Below are 21,175 nucleotides of genomic sequence, written 5' to 3'. Positions count from 1 at the left end.
GAGGAGGATGGAAACTCCTTTCTAAGACTGCTGATTCTGCACGTTTTTCCAAAGACACTGAAAAGCAGCAAGTAAGAGAAGTGCGGTTTACATAAAATACGAAGTTTAAAGGCGTAATCTTGCACGTAGGAGTGTTGAAAGACTGGAATTGCACCTGAATTTTATGATTGAAAAATGAATTTGCAGTAGTTAGATGCTATTTAAGCTTTATCATAAAAATATACTGTGACAAAAGTAATATGAATAATTATGGTGCATTATGGTCTCTGAAGGACACTGGTCCATATAAAAGTCACGTGCTAGCCTGAATCTAAAAGGAAGTGCTCATTATGTGTTGTAAACCGACCTACCTGCGATCAAGGCTGTGTTAAGGAAGCCGAAACGCGTCAGGAGAAACTATGCTGCCTATCGATATGGGATAATAAAGAACGTGGTATGTTTAAAACAGTCAGGCTTCTGCATTTCTTTTTGTCTACATATATATATATATATATATATACACACATATATATATATATATTTTTATATATATACTGTATATATATATATATATATATCTATATATATATCTGCAATATGTGCAATTTGTGTTGAAACATTTGAAGAGTACACAGAAGGCCAGAGTTTCTAGATGCATTATTGTATGGTCCTAATATACATTCTCAAAACAGGATTTATGTGACTGGTTTAAAATTTAGTCAGAATGTTTTTCTGATTCTCATTAAAGGAAAGTACTTGAATAAGAAAGTTGTCATTTAATTCATCTTGATTCCCCTACAGGTATCCAGCCATCTTGAAACTTCATCATTTTAATCTTAACTCTTAGATTGTTCATGTTTTCAGAGTGACTAGGCTTAGAATCATAGTTTAGTATTGATTTCAGGAGATATAATTTTCATATTGTGTGTTCTAACCTTTTTCTTACTACAGGTCTCCTTCCCAGCTAATCTCTTCCTAATCCCCTCTTCCCCTCTTGAACTCTCTCAGTCTCTGTGATTTATCTATCAGAGTCTTTGAGCTGTTCAGTGGTGGACGTGTTGGGAACGTGCACAGACCCCGAGGATCTGGTGACTCTGACAATTACCCCTGATCCACACCCGGGGGGGGCAGAAAGTCTACTAGATGCCACATGATGAGACATGATTCTGCCATAAAGGACAGTATAGGTCCTCATCCACATATTACATATCGTAAAACTCAATCATTGGCTGACCATCTCACCAGAATCTTATTTCAGAGTCCCAAAGCTAATGTGTCTTGGCTAGCTAAGAAAAGTCTGGGCTTTTGGAAATGTGGACATTGTAAATCCTGTTTATATGCACAAAACACCCACACATATACTACCTTTGAAGGGAAAATCTGTGATATAATAGATCGTATCACATGCGAAACTGAATACGTCGTATATGTCATTGAATGTGGTTGTCACAAAAAATATGTGGGCAGTACCATTCACAAATTGAAAGTCAGGTTCTTACAACATCTTAGAGCTATTAAGAATCATGATCCATCTTACCCCTTAGCTAAACATTTTTGGGATGTACATGAAGGTAATTGCAGCTCTTTAATATTCTATGGTGTTAAAACCATTGCTGCCCATCCCCAGGGAGGGAACAGAACTGCGCATTTGAGACAAATTGAGTTGAAAATGATTTTACTTTTAGGTACAGAACACCCCTGGGGTCACAATTTGGATGCAGAGCTTCATGTCCATCTGTGAGACTTTTGATCTCTTTTTATATACATATATTTTTATATATATATTTTTTCTAGCAGAAAATATGAAATTCATTTGATTTTTAAAATATTGCTTTTTAGGATCCTTTATTGGTCTATGACATTTCCGGACTGTAATTTAGTTTATTTTGTTATTTTAATTTTTATATTTTAATTCACTTTAGGGTGTTACACTCATCTAATTTATCTTTATACTGTAATATATGCCTCTGGGGGAGGCTAGCGGTGTGTATATATATTTTCCTGTTGCTGAATTTGTTGGATATGTTTGCAATTTTCTAATTAATGATAGGTTTGCCTATGATATGGATATATTAACTTTTTTCCATTTTACAATATATTAATATTCAGAGGATTAGGATTAATCTAATGAATTGTATTATGATCTATTTAAAATGAAATTTGATATTGTTATTAATAGTAATGGAGATATTTATATAAATTGTACAGAATTTTGGTTATTAATATCTATCTATATATTTATCCGTCCTGGACATGATTTTTATTGGTATCTTCCTCTTAGAATTGATTGAATGTATTCTATCTATTTAGTCACCTATTTATAGCTTGTATATAGATTGAATATATTGTAATTAATTGACAATATATATATTTATATATTTATTTATTTATATATCAGGCTTTTAAAACTATTAGGTAAAAAATTGATAATATGTTGATATTAAGAGTAAAAAGGAAAAAGGAAGAGAAAAAGAGAAAAAAACTCATATATAGGATATTCCTTTCCTTATATTTAACAATCATCAATTGTGATTATAATTACTTCTTATATATTTATAGGCGACCAGACCATATATGTGATATTGCAGTACAATATGAAAGAAATATATAATGTCATATTTGAAGTTTTTATCCCAATCACAGCACAGGATTAGCAGTCTCTTATTTTCAAATTTAGAATTGCCACGTTACAAAATGGCCGCTCTGTTTGTACTTCTCTTGAGTCATGCAGTTAACAACAAAGAAGGACCATATGGTTTAAATAGTTGAGTGTAAAAATGGTTGCCAATGTCCTGTTGAAGGCTTCGGCCGAAACGCGTAGACATTTGGTTGGGACAGTGTGTGTTTGTTTGTTTATGGTGGGCACATTATTGATTTTCTTTTTGTGCCTATGTACCACTTTTTGCGGGTCGACTTTACCTGCATTTAAATTCTTTTCAATAAATAGCAGCCGATGAAATTACTCGTTAGTGGTCTTTCACTATTTTTACGAGCCTGTCTTTGGATGATGTGCAGCCCTTGGTGTGCGATTATAATGCACCAGTTCTCTTGAATACATATATATATATATATATATATATATATATATATATATATATATATATATATATATATCTGCAATATGTGCAATTTGTGTTGAAACATTTGAAGAGTACACAGAAGGCCAGAGTTTCTAGATGCATTATTGTATGGTCCTAATATACATTCTCAAAACAGGATTTATGTGACTGGTTTAAAATTTAGTCAGAATGTTTTTCTGATTCTCATTAAAGGAAAGTACTTGAATAAGAAAGTTTTCATTTAATTCATCTTGATTCCCCTACAGGTATCCAGCCATCTTGAAACTTCATCATTTTAAACTTAACTCTTAGATTGTTCATGTTTTCAGAGTGACTAGGCTTAGAATCATAGTTTAGTATTGATTTCAGGAGATATAATTTTCATATTGTGTGTTCTAACCTTTTTCTTACTACAGGTCTCCTTCCCAGCTATTCTCTTCCTAATCCCCTCTTCCCCTCTTGAACTCTCTCAGTCTCTGTGATTTATCTATCAGAGTCTTTGAGCTGTTCAGTGGTGGACGTGTTGGGAACGTGCACAGACCCCGAGGATCTGGTGACTCTGACAATTACCCCTGATCCACACCCCGGGGGGGGCAGAAAGTCTACTAGATGCCAGGGAATTTTAAAAAAAACAAAAAATATTGTCAACTGAAGGGTGTAACAGTCTTTCGGCTCTCCCCCGCACTCTAAGACATCTTATCCCACAGCAAGCAAGAAGTCATTTAATTATTTTGGGTTTTAGTTTTACATTACGGCCATGAGAGCTTGGCTCACTCTCAAAATCGTCCCACTTGGAATGGTGAGGGCTGCACTTTATGGACTTTGGGATGCTGCCATGTAGAAAAATCCGCAAGACCTAGACACATCTGAAAAATAAACATCTGGGTGATTCCAGGATGGTGTGTTTCACATGCACCCGCACCATTTTTGTACCCACAATCCCCTGCAAACCTCCAACTTTGCTGGAAATCACAAATTTTTCCCACGTTTTTGTGATGGAACCTTCTGGAATCTGCAGGAATCCACAAAATTCCTACCACCCAGCATTGTCTTATCTATACCAATAAAACTTCTGCTGCACTTGTGAGCCTAAACATTTTTTTTTGCAAACTGCCCTTTTGGACCCCTTTTAGTTCCCCCTCAATATCAACATGTTTTTGGCTCTTCCCTTTCACAAGCACTTGGCCCACCTACAGAAATGAGGTATCATTTTTACCGGGAGACTGAGGGGAACATTGAGTGGTATGAAATGTGTCCCATTGCAGTGATCCCACACAAAAATTTGGGAAAAATTTGTTTTTTTTTAGTTAAATTTGAGGTTTGCTGAGGATTCTGGGTATGAAAACATTAGGGGATCCACGCAAGTCACACCTCACTTGACTCCCTCGGGTGTCTAGTTTTCAGAAATGTCTGGGTTTGGTAGGTTTCCCTAGAAGGCTGCAGAGCCCAGGAACAAAAATGCAGGGGCCCCCCGCAAAAACAGGTAGTTTTGTATTTGATAATTTTGATGTGTCCATATAGTGTTTTGGGGCATTTCCTTTCGCGGGCAGTAGGCCCACCCACAAAAGTGAGGTACCATTTTTATCGGGAGACTGGGTGGAAGGAAATTTGTGGCTGCTTTCTGATTCCAGAACTTTCTGTCACCAAAAGGAGAGGAAAAGGTGTTTTTTCGGCCACATTTTGAGGTTTGCAAAGGATTCTGGGTAACAGAACCTGGTCAGAACCCCGCAAGTCACCCCATCATGGATTTTCCCTAGGTGTCTAGTTTTCAAAATTGCGCAGGTTTGCTAGGTTTCCCTAGGTGCCGGCTGAGCTAGAGGCCAAAATCCACAGCTAGGCACTTTGCAAAAAACAGCTCTGTTTTTTGGGGAAAATGTGTCCATGTTGTGTTTTGGGGCAGTTCCTGTCGCGGGCGCTAAGCCTACCCACGCAAGTGAGGTACCAAGTTTATCGGCAGACATGAGGGAACACACAATAGCAAAACAAGTGTTATTGCCCCCTGTCTTTCTCTAAATTTGTTCCTTGAAATGTAAGACAGTGTGTAAAAAAGACGTCTATGCTAAGAGAAATGCCCTGTAATTCACGTGCTAGTATGGGCACCCCGGAATTCAGAGATGAGCAAATAACCACTGCTTCTCAACACCTTATCTTGTGGCCATTTTGGAAATACTATGGTTTTCTTGATACCTATTTTTCATTTTTTATATTTCAGCAAATGAATTGCTGTATACCCGGTATAGAATGAAAACCCATTGCAAGGTGCAGCTCATTTATTGGCTCTGGGCACCTAGGGTTCTTGATGACCTACAAGCCCTATATATCCTTGCAACCAGAAGAGTCCAGCTGACGTAACGATATATTGCTTTAAAAAATCTGACGTAGCAGGAAAAAGTAAAATGTGGAGAAAAATTGCTGTTTTTTCACCTCAATTTCAATATTCTTTTATTTCAGCTGTTATTTTCTGTAGGAAACACTTGTAGGATCTACACAAATGACCCCTTGCTGAATTCAGAATTTTGTCTACGTTTCAGAAATGTTTAGCTGTCTGGGATCCAGCATTGGTTTCTTATCCATTTCTGTCACTAAATGGAAGGAGGCTGAAAGCACAAAAAATAGTAAAAAGGAAAATGTCAAAATTGTGTTGAAAAATTGGGTTTTCTAATTCACGTCTGCATGTTCCAGAAAGCTGGGAAGATGGTGATTTTACCACAGCAAACCCTTTGTTGATGCCATTTTCAGGGGAAAACCACGAGCCTTCTTCTTCAGCCCTTTTTTCAATTTTTTTGAAAAAATTGAAATTTTTGCTGTATTTTGGCTGATTTCTTGGTCTCCTTCAGGGGAGCCCACAAAGTTTGGGTACCTCTAGAATCCCTAGGATGTTGGAAAAAAAGGACGCAAATTTGGCGTGAGTAGCTTATGTGAACAAAAAGCTATGAGGGCCTAAACACGATCTGCCCCAAATAGCCAAGAAAAGGCTCGGCACAGGAGGGGAAAAGGCCTGGCAGCGAAGGGGTTAAAGGTCATGAAAAGCTCCTCGAAGAGAATATAAAAAGTTTAGTAAGGGCCCTTATCTCCTTTCAAAAATGCACTTCGTAAAAGAGCTATAAACGGAATAGCAAAGTGACAACACTCAGCAGGTATCACCCGGACAGAATATTTTTTGTGAGATTGTGGGGTATAACTGGTTGGTCCCCTGAGCTCTATAAAGAACACAAATAAAACGGTCTGGGATAGCACCCCACACTAGTCCCAAGTGAAGTGATGTTGTGCTTCAATCTCAGAACAGGGACTGATCCAGTCCCAACCTTGCCGCTCTTCCCAGCCACCACCTGCCAAACTCTCTCAAATTAATTCCCAATGTCCATGTTTCTAATTTAGTGGCAAAGCTGAGTTAGCCATTTTGTAGATAGCAAGGAAGCGATGCTAATTAGGCGATTAATGGTAAGGGTTGGGAAAGCCAGCAAACACGTTTAATACATGTGAGGCCTGTCAGTCCCATATGAGATCATTTCTGTGATCGGGGACACAGCAGCAGAGTACAGATGAGGCAATAAACTTTGTGGTGTGTCCCATTAAAGCTTGCTGCAGAGAATGGATTGGTGAAAACCCTCCCTCACCCACAGATGGTTACTGGGGTTAGGGCACCAGCATAAAAGTCAATATGCCGCTGCCCACACTCCCTGATTATTATCACCCAGCTCCCTTGTTGCAGCAAAGGGCAGAACAGATCTTGAGGATGCATCCGTGTAAGAGTTAAAGTGCCATCACCCAGCTCTCTTGTCACAGCAAAGGGCAGAATAATGCTTGAGGATACATCTGTGTAAGAGTTAAAGTGCTAGCACCGGCTGCACCACCAGACCTCTCAAGGGGCAGTTTACAGTGGTTCAAGTGAACAACCAGCACCCTTCAAGCCACTGTAATTTGCTTGATATATGGCCGAGCCTGGAGTGCTTGAACATGAGTCTCAGCATTGGCTCAACATTGTGTGCAAATCACTTCATTTCCCCATGTCTACAAAAAATATGAATGTGTCATTGTGTAACTTAACTGGTGCTCATGTAAAGCGCTTCAGTAACTTTGGGTTGAGTTTGCGCAATATAAAAACTTTTTAAAGAAATTAACCAAAAAGACCCTGCTGAGCGAGCTGCTGTGCTCCTAATGAGTGGCGGACCAGTCACCATTTTAAAAAGTAGTCCGAAAACAATAGTAAACAAGTAACTTTATAGTACTTTGCCGGTGCTCTTGGAGAGGGCTAAAGACTGGAAGAGGCATGACCTAAGCTTGACCTTGTCAAATGTGGAGGAAAAATGGTGTCAGCAAATGAGAAGCCTATGGGTGGGTTGTAAGCCCAGAAATAGATACAGCATATTTTGATTTGAGAGAGTGCTTGGGCGCCATCTAGAGCCAAGACCTAAACAGGAATAGACTCAGAAGCATACACACTCACGCTAGCATCGATACCTATGATTTATAGAGTGAGACAGAGAGGTGCACACATACACCTACACAGATGCACATGTGTACAAGTTTACCCACACATTGGTATAGGCACCAACCTACACACGCACATACTCACAGACATGCGAACAAATACACTTACAGCCATGCAGAAACATGTATATAAACAAATACTAACAAACAGAAACACATGCTGAAACAAACGCACAAAAATAAAGATGCACAGACAAAAATCACAAATAAATCAAACTAACAAAGAAAAACATACACATACCATTCAGTAAGCACACAAAAGACATACCCTTAAAATGCACATACAAGCTTCCACACAGGCACAAGGATGCACGCACACACATAGACACACACTCACTCACTGGAAAGACCACTTGTAATTTCTAGCTAAATATCTTAAGACTGATTATCCAAAACATTTTGTTTTCAAATTTGTGTTTTTAGTTTTTACGTTTCGGGTAGCTGTTCTGACTAGCACCAATAAGGGTGAATGTATTTTAATAGTATATGTGAAGAGGTAGGAGGGCAGGATGGTTATAGTTCTACCTTCTGCCTATGGTTGGACAAAAATAGTGCCCATAGCACTGAATCTCATTCCATCTCCTGAAAGCACATCTTGGTGAAGAGACGGCATACCAATTCCTGCTCTCCAATGGATGCCTTGGTATATATACATGTTATTTCATGCTATCTTTTTATGTAGGGTTGTGTTATCTTATGTTAAGGGTTTTAGTAAAGAGTATGGTCACCCTGATGCCCTTTGGTGATGATAGAAAGGAATGCATAGATGTCTGCCTCAAAACTCAAACGTCTTATGGTTCTTTCTGAACTCTATGTGGGAAAGGTAAGATCTTAGAGGAAGACAATGTGAACTTCAGGCATTATAAGACTGATAAGGGAAGGAATGACTTCCTGTGGTTCTTTTACAGACACAGAGGGGCCTTTGTAGGAGTGGTTTTGCAGAGTGGTGAGACCTAGATGGTTCATATATTGGGATTTATTGGGCTAAGCCACGGGAGTGACAGTTGTAAAATATTTTAGGACCTAAACATAGAGGGACATATTTAAGAGTCCCTAGCACCATTCTAAAGACACATTAGCATAATTTTTTAACACTAATGTGGCGTTAGAAGGCAAAACATGTAGCGCCATATTTACAAAGTGGTGCAATGCATGCATTGTGCCACTTTGTAGCCCTTTGCACTACATTATGCCTGCGCGAGGCTTAATGTATGCAAAGGGGGTGTTCCCCCGTTCGGAGGGGCAAACAAATGGTGCAGGGAAATCTAACAGATATCCATGCATCATTTTTTTGGCATTGTTAACGCCTGCTCTGACAAAGTTTTGGTGCTACTCCTGCAGAGTACATCAATAGCGTAAAAAAAAATATATGATGCTATCGTCCCCTACACTGCAACATGGTGTGCCGTGTTTTAAGTATGCACACACTTGGTGGCGGTAGGGGGCACTATAGGGTGCAAGAAAACTTTTCTTAAATATGCCCCAGAATGTTTAATTTGATTCTAGAATTGATCAGTAGATAGTGGAAAAGATGTAGCAAGAGGGAAGCTCGATAAAATGGAGGAACTAGAAGAACTAGTGCCATTTGGATTAAATTACTAAAACACTGGGGGCCTGATTTAGGAAAAGTGGTGCTACATCCAATGCGCACCACTTTTCTTGTACTCCTTAGCGTCTCGTCCCCCTATCACTACCATGTGTGGGCCATATTTAATATACTGCGCACCATGGCACAGGGTAGAGGCAATATTGTCGGAAATTTTGACGCTATTGATGTACTGTATAGGAGTCGCGCCACAATTTTGATGCTAATCCTGCACAGTACATAGAGGCCCATTAAAAGCAATGGTGTGTCCCCTTTTAACACCTGCTCTTTGCACCCACACATCACAACACACACCACCGCACACATCACCCACACCACCCCATGGCACCGCAAAGACACCCCAAGTTCTCTGAGGAGGAGCTCAGGGTCATGGTGGAGGAAATCATCCGAGTAGAGCCACAGCTATTCGGATCACAGGTGCAGCACACCTCCATAGGTAGGAAGATGGCGAAGAATCGTGGACAGGGTCAACGCAGTGGGACAGCACCCAAGAACTAGGGATGACATCAGGATGAGGTGGAATGACCTACGGGGGAAGGTGCGTTCCGTGGTCTCAAGACACCACATCGCGGTACAGAGGACTGGCGGTGGACCCCCACCTCCTCCCCCACAACTAACAACATGGGAGGAGCAGGTCTTGGCTATACTGCATCCTGAGGGCCTCGCAGGAGTAGCTGGAGGAATGGACTCTGGTATGTCAAATCTTTACTACTTCATCCCCCACCCTACCTGCATGCCATCACATACCCCCACCCTTGCCCTCACCCCCATCACTCCAACTCCTCACACATGTCCCAATATCACAAACCACACATCCCAAACCCAAGCCCTGCATGCAACACCAAAGCAAGGACACCCATCACCAAAGCATGGCCACTTCACATACCCATACACCCCCCTAAACCATTATCACACAAGGTCCTACACAGGAATGCAAGCACTGGGGTACACGGTCATCCACCCATTGCACACCATGGCACACACAGATGCAATAATCATGCTTTAACACCCCTGCAGGACCCCTACCCAACGTCACCGGACAGGAGGGTCCAGATATGTCCACTCCACCCACAGAAGAGGCCCACAGTGATGACAGCAGCTCTGTCCAACTGGATCTAGATGACCAGCCAAGCCCATCTGGGACCTCGGGACAGTTGGTTCCCCTCACACTGGCACAAGCCACTACAGACCTTCCCCCCTCTGGAAACACCAGCACAGCACCCACCCAGCGGGCCCATACCTCTGTCCCCAGGACACGTCAAGCAGCAGTGTGTCCACCACTACAGGGAACCCAGGCTAACCCACCACCCCAACAACACCAGGGACCTGGGGGCAGTGGCAGTGGGCACACGGTTCAGGGGACAGAGGCACAGGAACACAGGGGAACTGGGAGGACTGCTGTGCGACAGGGGGAGGACAGGCCCAGGGAACCCACTCTCCACGAGGCCCTCTCCAACATTATGGGAGCCTACCATCATTCCCAGGAGACAATGGCAACGGTACTGGCAAAGTTTCAGGAGACCCAGCGGGTGCAGGAGGAACAGTATTTGGGCTTGAGGGAGGAACTCAAATCCATCAATTCCACCCTGGGCACCATTGTAGGGGTGCTGAAGGAACTCTTCAACACCAGGAGGGACACTGTGGCACAACAAGGGGCCCCTGACACTAGCCTGGACGATGAACTGCCCACCACCTCCGCCGGCACTAGTGGACAGGAGGCACCGCCACAGGACCACCACACCAGCACCCCACCCCCTTCAGAGGGAGAACCACCCCGCAAACGGTCCCTGAGATCCAGGACAAAGACAGAGAACAATGCCAAGACCCCCGCCAAGAAATGAGACCACCCTGATTGTCATCCTTTTGTCCCACCTTGTCACCCTGTCTATTCTTAAACTGCCCCAGCTCCACTTCCCATGCCCCTTTGGACAATGCACCTGTTAGACTAATAGACTGGACTCTGCCATGGACATTCCTCCACCATCACCCCTCACCATTTTACAACCCCCTCCAATATTGAGCACTTAAATAAACACCCTTAAAGCACAAAACAATCAGGAGTATGTCTGTGATTTCGAAATAGTGTATTAGCAATTACAGTGGCAAAATGCTCATTCAAATGTAATGTCAACATACCTATGTCACACAGCTATAGTCCATGAGGAAACAAAGCAGATGTCACACAGTGGGACCCACATCTGTGAAATCGTAAGGGAAAGTGACAAATCAGTGACCATACACTGGGTGAAAATGACAGACAGTAGAGAGGTAGTACATTTAAATCAGATGTAGCAGGCAGTGTTGTCTTCTTACCTGTGTCTCACTGGACGTATTGTAGGATCACCGTGTTCCTGTTGTCGATGTCCTCTTCTTCTGCTTCCTCGTCTTCACTGTTCACAGGGTCCACAGCTGCCACAAGACCTCCATCCGGACCATGCTCCTGCAGAAAAGGCACCTGTCGTCGCAAAGCCAAGTTGTGAAGCATACAGCAGGCCACGATGATCTGGCATACCTTCTTTGGTGAGTAGAATAGGGAACCACCTGTCATATGGAGGCACTGGAACCTGGCCTTCAGGAGGCCGAAGGTCAGCTCTATAATCCTCCAAGTGCGCCCATGGGCCTCATTGTAGCGTTCCTCTGCCCTTGCCCTGGGACTCCTCACTGGGTCAGTAGCCATGACAGGTTGGGGTAACCAGAGTCACATGCAAATGGCGAGGGACAACTGTTAGACACACACAAACTCATAGGGACATCCACAGACCCAGTCAACTATTCCCACTGTATTGGGTCCATGTGCTCACCTAATAGCCACACCCGGTACCCTCTGGAGTTGCCCCATCGCATAAGGGATGCTGCTATTCCGCAGGATGTAAGCATCATGCACTGAGCCAGGGAATTTGGCATTAACATGGGAGATGTACTGGTCTGCCAAACACACCATCTGCACCTTCATTGAATGGTAACTCTTCCGGTTTCTATACACCTGTTCACTCCTGCGGGGGGGGGGTAACAGGGCCACATGTGTCTCATCAATGGCACCTATGATGTTGGGGATATGTCCCAGGGCATAGAAATCACCTTTCACTGTAGGCAAATCCTCCACCTGAGGGAAAACGATGTAGCTCCGCATGTGTTTCAGCAGGGCATACAACACTCTGGACAACACGTTGGAAAACATAGGCTGGGACATCCCTGATGCTATGGCCACTGTAGTTTGAAAAGACCTACTTGCTAGGAAATGGAGTACTGACAGCATCTGCACTTGAGGGGGAATTCCTGTGGGATGGCGGATAGCTGACATCAGGTCTGGCTCCAACTGGGCACACAATTCCTGGATTGTGACACTATCAAGCCTGTAGGTGATGATCACATGTCGCTCCTCCATTGCCGACAGGTCCACCAGTGGTCTGTACACCGGAGGATGCCGCCATCTCCTCACATGCCCCAGCGGACGGTGCCTATGGAGGAGAACAGTGAGCAGAGTCAACCAACCCTGAGGTACGTAAACCCAGCTTACTCTGAAAATATTAGCAATTCGAAATTAGCCTGTATGAGTGTTTAGGCAAGGCCTACATATGTGTGACGCAGTCAAAAATAATGCCATGTGGGCCTATGAATTGGCGGCTGCCTGACCTGTAAAGTGGGACAAGGGGATATGAGGTAACTGCACTGGCGTTGTACACCGTGCGGTAGGCGGTCGAAGACCTCTGCGCAATCCTGCATTGGTTAACATCGGACCCTATGGGTCCCAGGAGCCAATGATGATGTACGCCGGCGGTGACGGTACGCACCACTGCGGACGTGACTGCCATTTTCTGTCTGTTTAATCACTTGATACCTGATCTTCGACAGGAGAGGACCTACACTGCAAGTGCAGCTGTGACCTCAGTCTGGAAGAGACAATGGCTCGTATTTCTGGGGAAAGGGCCCCTGCCTTCAGCATGGAGGAGTTGGAGAAACTCGTGGATGGGGTCCTCCCCCAGTACACGCTACTCTACGGTCCTCCAGACAAAGAGGTAAGTGCACTGTGAGCATGCTGTATGGGCAATGCCTGTGTGGAGTGGGGCGGATAAAAGACTGGGGGGTGAGAATGAGGCGTGCATGAAAAGACAGTGAGTGCATGTGCGTCCTGGCAAGGGTAGGGATGCGGGCCAATGACTGTGATGGTGCGGGCAGTAATATCTTCTCCTTTTCCCCTGTACTATTCCAGTAGGTCAGCGCCCACCAGAAGAAGGACATTTGGCGTGCCATTGCCAAGGAAGTCCGGACCCTGGGGGTCTACCACAGACGGAGCACCCACTGCCGGAAAAGATGGGAGAACATTCGCCGCTGGAGCAATAAGACGGCAGAGGCCCAGCTGGGGATGGCCTCCCAACGTGGGAGGGGTGCCCGTCACACCATGATGTTCAGGATCCTGGCGGTGGCGTACCTGGAGTTGGATGGGCACTTGAGGGCATCACAGCAGCAACAAGGGGGTGAGTACACTCTCATTCTGCTGATTCAGCGTGCATTGTAGGTGTCTGGGTGGGGGAGGTGGGCTGTGGGTTCCCCTAGGCCAGGGCGAGTTGAGTAGGCAAGGACCCTACTTAAGGCAGGCCCTGTAGCACCCCAGCCCACCTGTCTACAATGTCAACTACACCTAGTCAGGCTCCTGTGACATCCATGTGTGCAGAAATCTGCCATAGCCTTGTAACCCATGTCCCTGGGATTGAATAGTGGACTCCAAGTGCGCGGCGTAGTGCAGGGGGCTTCTGTGTCTGTCGTGTCCCCCAACGGTGGCGGTATTGCATGCACTCAACATGTCTTTCTTCTGTCTCCCCCCCTTTTTGTGGTCTTCCTGTTCTTGTGTGCATTAGCATCATCAGGCAGAGGGCAGTGGCACTGGAAGAAGAGGGAGCTGCATCCCACATGGCCCTGGAGGGAGAAACTACTGAGTTTGAATTCACCAGTGGGTCAGAGGGCGAGGGGAGCTCCATGGCAGGGGCAGGAGCTGACACCAGCGATACAGACTCCTCCTTTGATGGGAGCTCCCATGTGGTGGCGGGTCCATATTTGCCCCCTGCATCTACAGGTACAGCCGCCACGCCCCCTACCAGCACCACCCTCCCAACAGCCCCTCAGATTTTGCCCCGTGCCCGCTAACCCAGGAGGGTGGGCATCACCTTCGCCCCAGGCACCTAAGGCCCTGTCTCAGTCACCCCTGCTGCCCTCAGTGAGGAGGCCATTGACCTCCTCAGGTCCCTCACTGTTGGGCAATCTACCATTTTGAATGCCATCCAGGGTGTAGAGAGGCAGTCGCAACAAACCAATGCACACCTGGAGGGCATTCACTCTGGTCAGGCAGCCCTTCAGCAAGCATTTCAGACTCTGGCCTCAGCACTGATGGCAGCCATTGTCCCTGTCTCTAGCCTCCCCCCTCCAACTTGCTCCACCCAGACCCACACCCCTGTACCTGAGCCTATCCCAAGCACACCATCAGACCAGCATGCACACAACTCAACACACAAGGGAAGCTCAGGCAAACATAAGCACTGCACATCCCACAGGCACTCATGCAAGCATCAGTCCCATGCAAACACACCAACATCCCCTGCCTCCCCTGTGTCCCCCTCCTCCTCATCTCCCTCCTCCCTCCCTGTCTCCTCTCCACTCACACCTGCATGCACTACATCCTCGGCCCCTACGTCCATCACCAGCACACCCACTACCACACCCCGCTCATGTGCAGTCACCACCCCCACTACCATTCACACGTCCCCTGTGTCCTCTCCCAGTGTGTCTGTGAGGCCACCTCCCAAGGTACACAAACGCAGCCACACATCTACCCAACAGCCATCCACCTCACGACAGCATCCAGCCCATGCACCTTCACCCAAAGTCAGCAAACGTACACCTCCTACAACCACTACCTCTTCCTCCACTCACAAACCCCCTCCAGCTACCTGTCCCAGTGTTCCGAAGAAACTTTTCCTGGCTAACCTTGACCTCTTTCCCTCACCTCCCCCTCCACTTCAGTCTCCTAGGGCCCGACTCTCCAGGTCCCAACCTAGCACCTCAGCCACAACATCGGAGGGACCAGTGGTGCCAGTAGTCACCGGATTATGGAGTGCACCAGGCAGCAGGGCAACCAGTGTGACAAGGAGCCAGAGTACAGACAATCCCCTACCTGTCAAGCATAAAATGTTGGCCAGTGCCCGGCGGGAGAGGGGAAAGAAATCAGCCACCAAAGCCGCTCCCAGGGGTACAGTTGGGAGTGTGGAGACAGCTGCGATACCATCCAAGCTGGGGAAGGGGCACATAAAAACCGTCAAGTCTGGGAAGATCAGCACGTCGGACAAGATCGCCAGCAGCTCCACTGCCCAAGACAGGACCGCCAGCAGCAACCCCGCTGCCCAGGAAAGACTGCCAGCAGCCCCGCTGCCCAAGACAGGACCGCAAGCAGCAGCCCTGCTGCCCAGGACAAGACCACCAGCAGCAGCCCGCTGCCCAAGACAGGAATGCCAGCAGCAGCCCCGCTGCCCAGGACAAGACCGCCAGCAGCCCCGCTGCCCAAGACAGGACCGCCAGCAGCAGCCCGCTGCCCAGGACAAGACCGCCAGCTGCCCCACTGCCCAAGACAGTACCGCCAGCAGCAGCCCCGCTGCCCAAGACAAGACCGTTAGCACCACCACAGGACAGCGAGCGCCAATGATTACTACGCTACTGAGGCCGCCACGGGCAGGATGAAGCACTCTGGGCACCAAGCCCCATCCAGAACCAGTGGAGAAAGGCATCCACTACCTCATTCCTTGGCAGGATGAAGCACGTGGGGTGTGTAGAAGTGAGCATTTTCCCTTCGAAGTCCTGTTTCCGCCGTGTTTTTGTTCGTGGTGAATCTGCCCCAGAAAAGGTGGCGGAATGGTGGCTTGTAATTCTGTGGGCAGTACATTGTCTTCCGCCTGTCTGTTGGCGGGTACCGCTGCGGTGTTTGTTTGTACCGCCGTGGCGGTCGGAGTGTTAAAGTGGCTGTCTATGTTGGCGGTTTCCGCCACGGTCGTAATTCCATTTTTTTTATCGTCGACCTGTTGGCAGTTTTACCGCCGCTTTAACACCGACCGCCAGGGTTGTAATGACCACCTAAGTATCTTTTTGAGGTGTGAACCAGCCCCCGGTGCACTGCAGTGCTAACACTTCAATCAATCAATCAATCAGAACATTTCTAAAGCGCACGACTCTCCCGTCAGGGTCTCAAGATGCTGGGGAGGGAGACGCTACTGGTCAAAGAGCCACGTCTTGAGGCATTTCCTGAATGTCAGGAGGTCCTGGGTCTGGCGTAGGTGCAGCGGTAGGGAGTTCCAGGTCTTGGTGGTGAGGTAAGAAAAGGATCTTCCTCCGGCAGTGGTGCGGCAGATGTGGGGGACGGTGGCGAGTGCGAGGCTGGCAGAGTGGAGATGGAGGGTGGGGGCGTGGAAGGTGAGTCTGTCGTTGAGGGAAGCTGGACCTGTGTTGTGGAGAGCTTTGTGTGCTTGGGTCAGGAACTTGAAGGAGATCCTCTTTGAGACGGGTAGCCAGTGCAGGTCTCTGAGGCACAACAAAATATCAAACAGGCAATAGCATGTGGAGAGGGGATAAAATTCCTCTATGTACATTCAAAATATGCCATTTGTATATGTTAAAAGCGTGATAACAATACACCAAGCAGACAGTTGCATTTGTAATCCAAAACAAAACAGTCCCTAGTAAGAAATTGGATTATTGTTTGAGGGGATGTAAACTATTCTCAAGCAGCAACCACAATCCCTCTGAGGATGAACTACAAAAGTCACTAACTGAACCTGTGGCTATCACTCTGGTAGCTTCCCACAAAAGCAGTCAGGATTAACCTAGAGGTATTGTGTTAAGTATTTATGCAAAACAAAAACAGCACTAATGTGAAAACACAACACCAGAAAGATCCTAAACTAATTTAGAAAATGGAGTAAAATTCAATAGGAAAAATGAGACCAAAAGTACAGAACTCCACTCAGTAGAGTCAGAGATACGAAATGTTAAAGCTTTATGTCAAAATGGTACCAATAACCAGAAAGTGCTAACTATGTGCATTTGGTTGCGCTAGGCTGGGCAAAGTCAAATGTTTGGGTTGACTGCCATGGAGTGCACACTGGATACAGGTACCTGGTAAGTGCCACTGAAAAACTTCAGGATTCCACGGGAGGAGCTGAAATGATGCCAGGATGCCAGTGGAAGGGGCCATGACCCGGGAAGGTACCATATGGAGATCAAGAACTCACTCCAACAGAAGCAAGGTGGGCTCAGGCAGATCCAGTTGCAGGTCCAGGCATGACCTGTTGCCTGTCCAGACAAGGCCAGTTGTAGGTCCAGTTGCTTGTCCAGGCATGGCAGTTGAACAGTTGCAGGGATGCCTCTGGAACTTGTTGTCTCCCTGTATCTCAGATTAGGAGGTCAGCCAACTAAGACTTGGAGTCACTATGGTAGTCCTGGTTTCAAGGAGGTGGTCCTCTATCCTTCAAGTAGCAAGGCAGTCTGGTGAAGGACAAAACAGGCCTCAAGCAGCACGGTGGTCCTCTGGTAGCAGCAAGGCAGTCCTATGAGTCCTATGAGAAACAATGCAGGCCTCAATCAGTAGGGCAGTCCTCTGAAGTACAAGGAAGTTCCTCTGAAGTCTTCTGTAGGTTCAGGATTATACTGATGAGTGTTTCAGGAAGTCCAGTATTTCTGGAGCCACTCTTTGAAGTGGGGCAAACTTCTAGTCCACTCTCCATGTCCATTTCTGGAAAGTTAATTCCTTCTCCTTTCTTCCCCTGTTTATGCACCACGAGTTGCAGGGTAACAAAAGTCTGGTGTCAAGTTTCTTTGTGAATGTGCTGGAGGCTATCCTTTGTAATGTAAGTGGAGAAGAGAAGAACTCTGACCCTTTCATCCTGGTAGAATGGTCCTCTTCCAGCTACACCAGTGTCCTACTGTTCACTCTCTAGACCCAATATGTATTCTTGATGGAGAATCAATTAACAGGCTCAGGCAGTTGGACGCTCATAGAAGTCAGTCCATCTCTTCAACTGCTGCAACAAACCACAACCACAAATCAATTCAACTTCACTTCACCTCATCCACAAAGCAACATCACGTCAACCTCTACTCCTCCCACCCCTCACTCCCAATGCCTTCACTTCATCCCTCTGACAATTTATAGCAACGCAAATAGATAGTATCCATCAGGCAACATTTCTCAACAGGTACACCTTTTCTCAAGGGGATCATTAAACCAAATGGGCAGGACAGTGGGTACATGGATAAGACAATGGTTAGATTTAGTTTGGTTGTACTGGAGAGCTCAGGTTTGCAGAATCCCGAGAGCCAGGTTTGTGCACCAGTGTTTCAAGCACATTGGTTTAGACTACTTTTGGGTTGGTTGGTATTACTTCTAGATTATAGCTAGCAGAATCACTACACGGTCAGAGTTCCACAGTAGCCTTGCAGCTGTATGCCTCCCAATTTCCCTACATTTTTGTTTTTTCCCCTTCTCTGGTTGCTTTGATTTAGGTATTTGATTTGCTTTTGAAAGGCTTCACACTCTTCTGTTCCAGTCTGCTTGATGACTGCTGCAGAGAATTAGGCTACTTCATCCCAGGTCATAAAGACACCTTCACACTCCCCACAGCATCTTGGGGAAGAAGCTGAATTAGTTCTGCTACTGGTGATTCTACAGATTCTTATGTTTTACCTCTATTTATAATCAGTTACTCCCAGATACCCAAGACTATCCCTAACACTGAAGAGTGTGCCAAAGAGATTCCTCAGTTGTGCTGTGTTTTCTTAGGTCTTCTGCTTCCTTTTCTCAACTGACTAACACAGACCTTGACTGGTGTGGGTATTCAAACTTAGGTTTGGGCAGGAAGGGGAAACTTGGGGTTGACTTTAATACATTACATTTTGAAGTCCTTAGAATGCCACATCAACTTTGAGAGCAGGCAGGAGCATGATTTAAATCTCTTATCTGATGGATCTTTTTAGGTTGACTGAAACATGAGGGGAATCATCAATAATAAACGATTTTGATTTCTGTGAAGCCCTTTTGGCCACACAATGAGGACCAGGAATCAGTAATTTAAGTTAAGTGGTTTTATTCCCAATCAATAATAAATCCAATATATATGCATGTCATGGAAATGGTAAAAAGATACAGGATTGCAGCCGACAAGATGACATCTTAGAATGGATTCAGCATCATCAAACCAAGGTACAAAGCACTAATGACCACAACTATATAAAAACTAAAAATTAGAAATAGATGTTCAATAAAGAAACCCCTAAACATGAAATGATTCAAAAATCACCTAATAAGACCTCTAAATCAGGAATGAGGATGGTTGCCATGAAATCTTAGGGAAATTTGGAAACGCAAGAAGGTGTCAGCATAGTGAAGGCTTCAGTAGTAGTCTTCAGGAAAAGGAATAAGGGGTTTAATTACAAGCTCTTTGCACTGCCAGTGTCTCTCTTTTTCCCATAAAAAAACGGCAAATCAGCAGTGCAAGGGGCTTGTAAATAAGCCCCCTAGGGGCATATTTATGAGCGCCACCTTGCGCCACATTTACGGAATTTATTTTGATGCAAATGTGGCGTTAAGGTAGTATTTCCCATGTGCCATATTTACAAACTGTTGCAATGCTTGTATTGTGCTTCTTTGTAACCCATTGAGCCACATTATGCCCGCGCCAGGCATAATGTATGCAAGGGGGGGCGTTCTAGTGCTGGGGGGGCATAAAAATGGACCAAACAAATCGATGAGATTCCTTTGTTCAATTTGTACTCTCATTTTTTAACTCCTGCTAAGTGCAGGCATTAAAAAGAGGTTGCCATTGATTACAATTGGCCTCTGGGTGCTTTGCAGGATTAGAGTCATAATTTGTGACGCTAGTCCTGCAAAACGCCAGACTAGCATCACAAATTATAATGCTAGTCACCCTAACTACCGCCATGGTGCGCTGTATTATAAATACGGCGCTACCATGGTGGAGTTAGGGGGGTGCTAAGGGGTGCAAGAAAAGTGGCCCTGCACTAGGTCCAGCACCACTTTTCATAAATATGCCCCTAAGTGCTTAGCATGAAGCTTAACACTTTGAAGAATACATGAAGCAGAGATGTTTGTACCCCTCAAAGTTAAAGAAATTTTCCTTAACTTCAAGCAGCATAAGCATTACTTAAATCAAACACAACCTTCAACATCAATGTTGTCTTTTCCCTCCCCCAGAGGAACCAATCAGCTTTTCTTCCATTGAGTGCATTTTGCATTATCACAGGAATTTCTCATCTCACAGAACTCAGACAGTTACTGCAACCTTGAGTATTCCTTGTTCCTGGGGAGACTTCAGCTGCTCATTAGATCTTCCCATCTCTTGCCAGGATTTATCTTCTATGGCCTTACTATCAGCAAACTAATACATAAAACAAAATTATTTCTCTAGCTAACAAAGGTTTGAACACACCTGCAAACAAAGAACACAATATCCAAGCAAAATACAGTTTAAAATGAAGACCTTTAGTGAGGATAACATTAACCAACATTGAATGCGCATTTCAAATACATAATCATAATCATATATGCACACACACGCACACACACACACTTGTCAAAAGAAAAGCTGAACATGAATGAAAAATACATGTTTACTTCTACAAATACATCTTACTGTATAGGTATAAAACTAAATAATGAATTAATGTAAGCAATTTAAATGAACATTAGTGTACACATTTATAAAGCTTCAGTCTTTCAATGGTTACATTTCATAAATGCATTTATGTTAACACACATGTTAATTTTATTAAGACACACAGCAAATATAATTTTAAAAGTAAATGTGTATTTGCGCAATGATGACACTGTCCCTTCCTTCTGGTCTATCTGGAAGTTCGAGAGTGCCCTATAGGTCAGTCAAACACTGATGAAACTCAACCCCATAACAAGCTCAAGTGAAACCTTACCTCAAGCACTTCATAGTTCCGAAATGCTGCCTTTTTCAAAATCTACAACCAGTCTTCA

Source organism: Pleurodeles waltl, chromosome 7 (genome assembly GCF_031143425.1).
Source record: "Pleurodeles waltl isolate 20211129_DDA chromosome 7, aPleWal1.hap1.20221129, whole genome shotgun sequence".
Classification (NCBI taxonomy): domain Eukaryota; kingdom Metazoa; phylum Chordata; class Amphibia; order Caudata; family Salamandridae; genus Pleurodeles; species Pleurodeles waltl.
The sequence above is the reverse complement of the archived record's forward strand: the minus strand, read 5'-3'. Positions refer to the sequence as shown.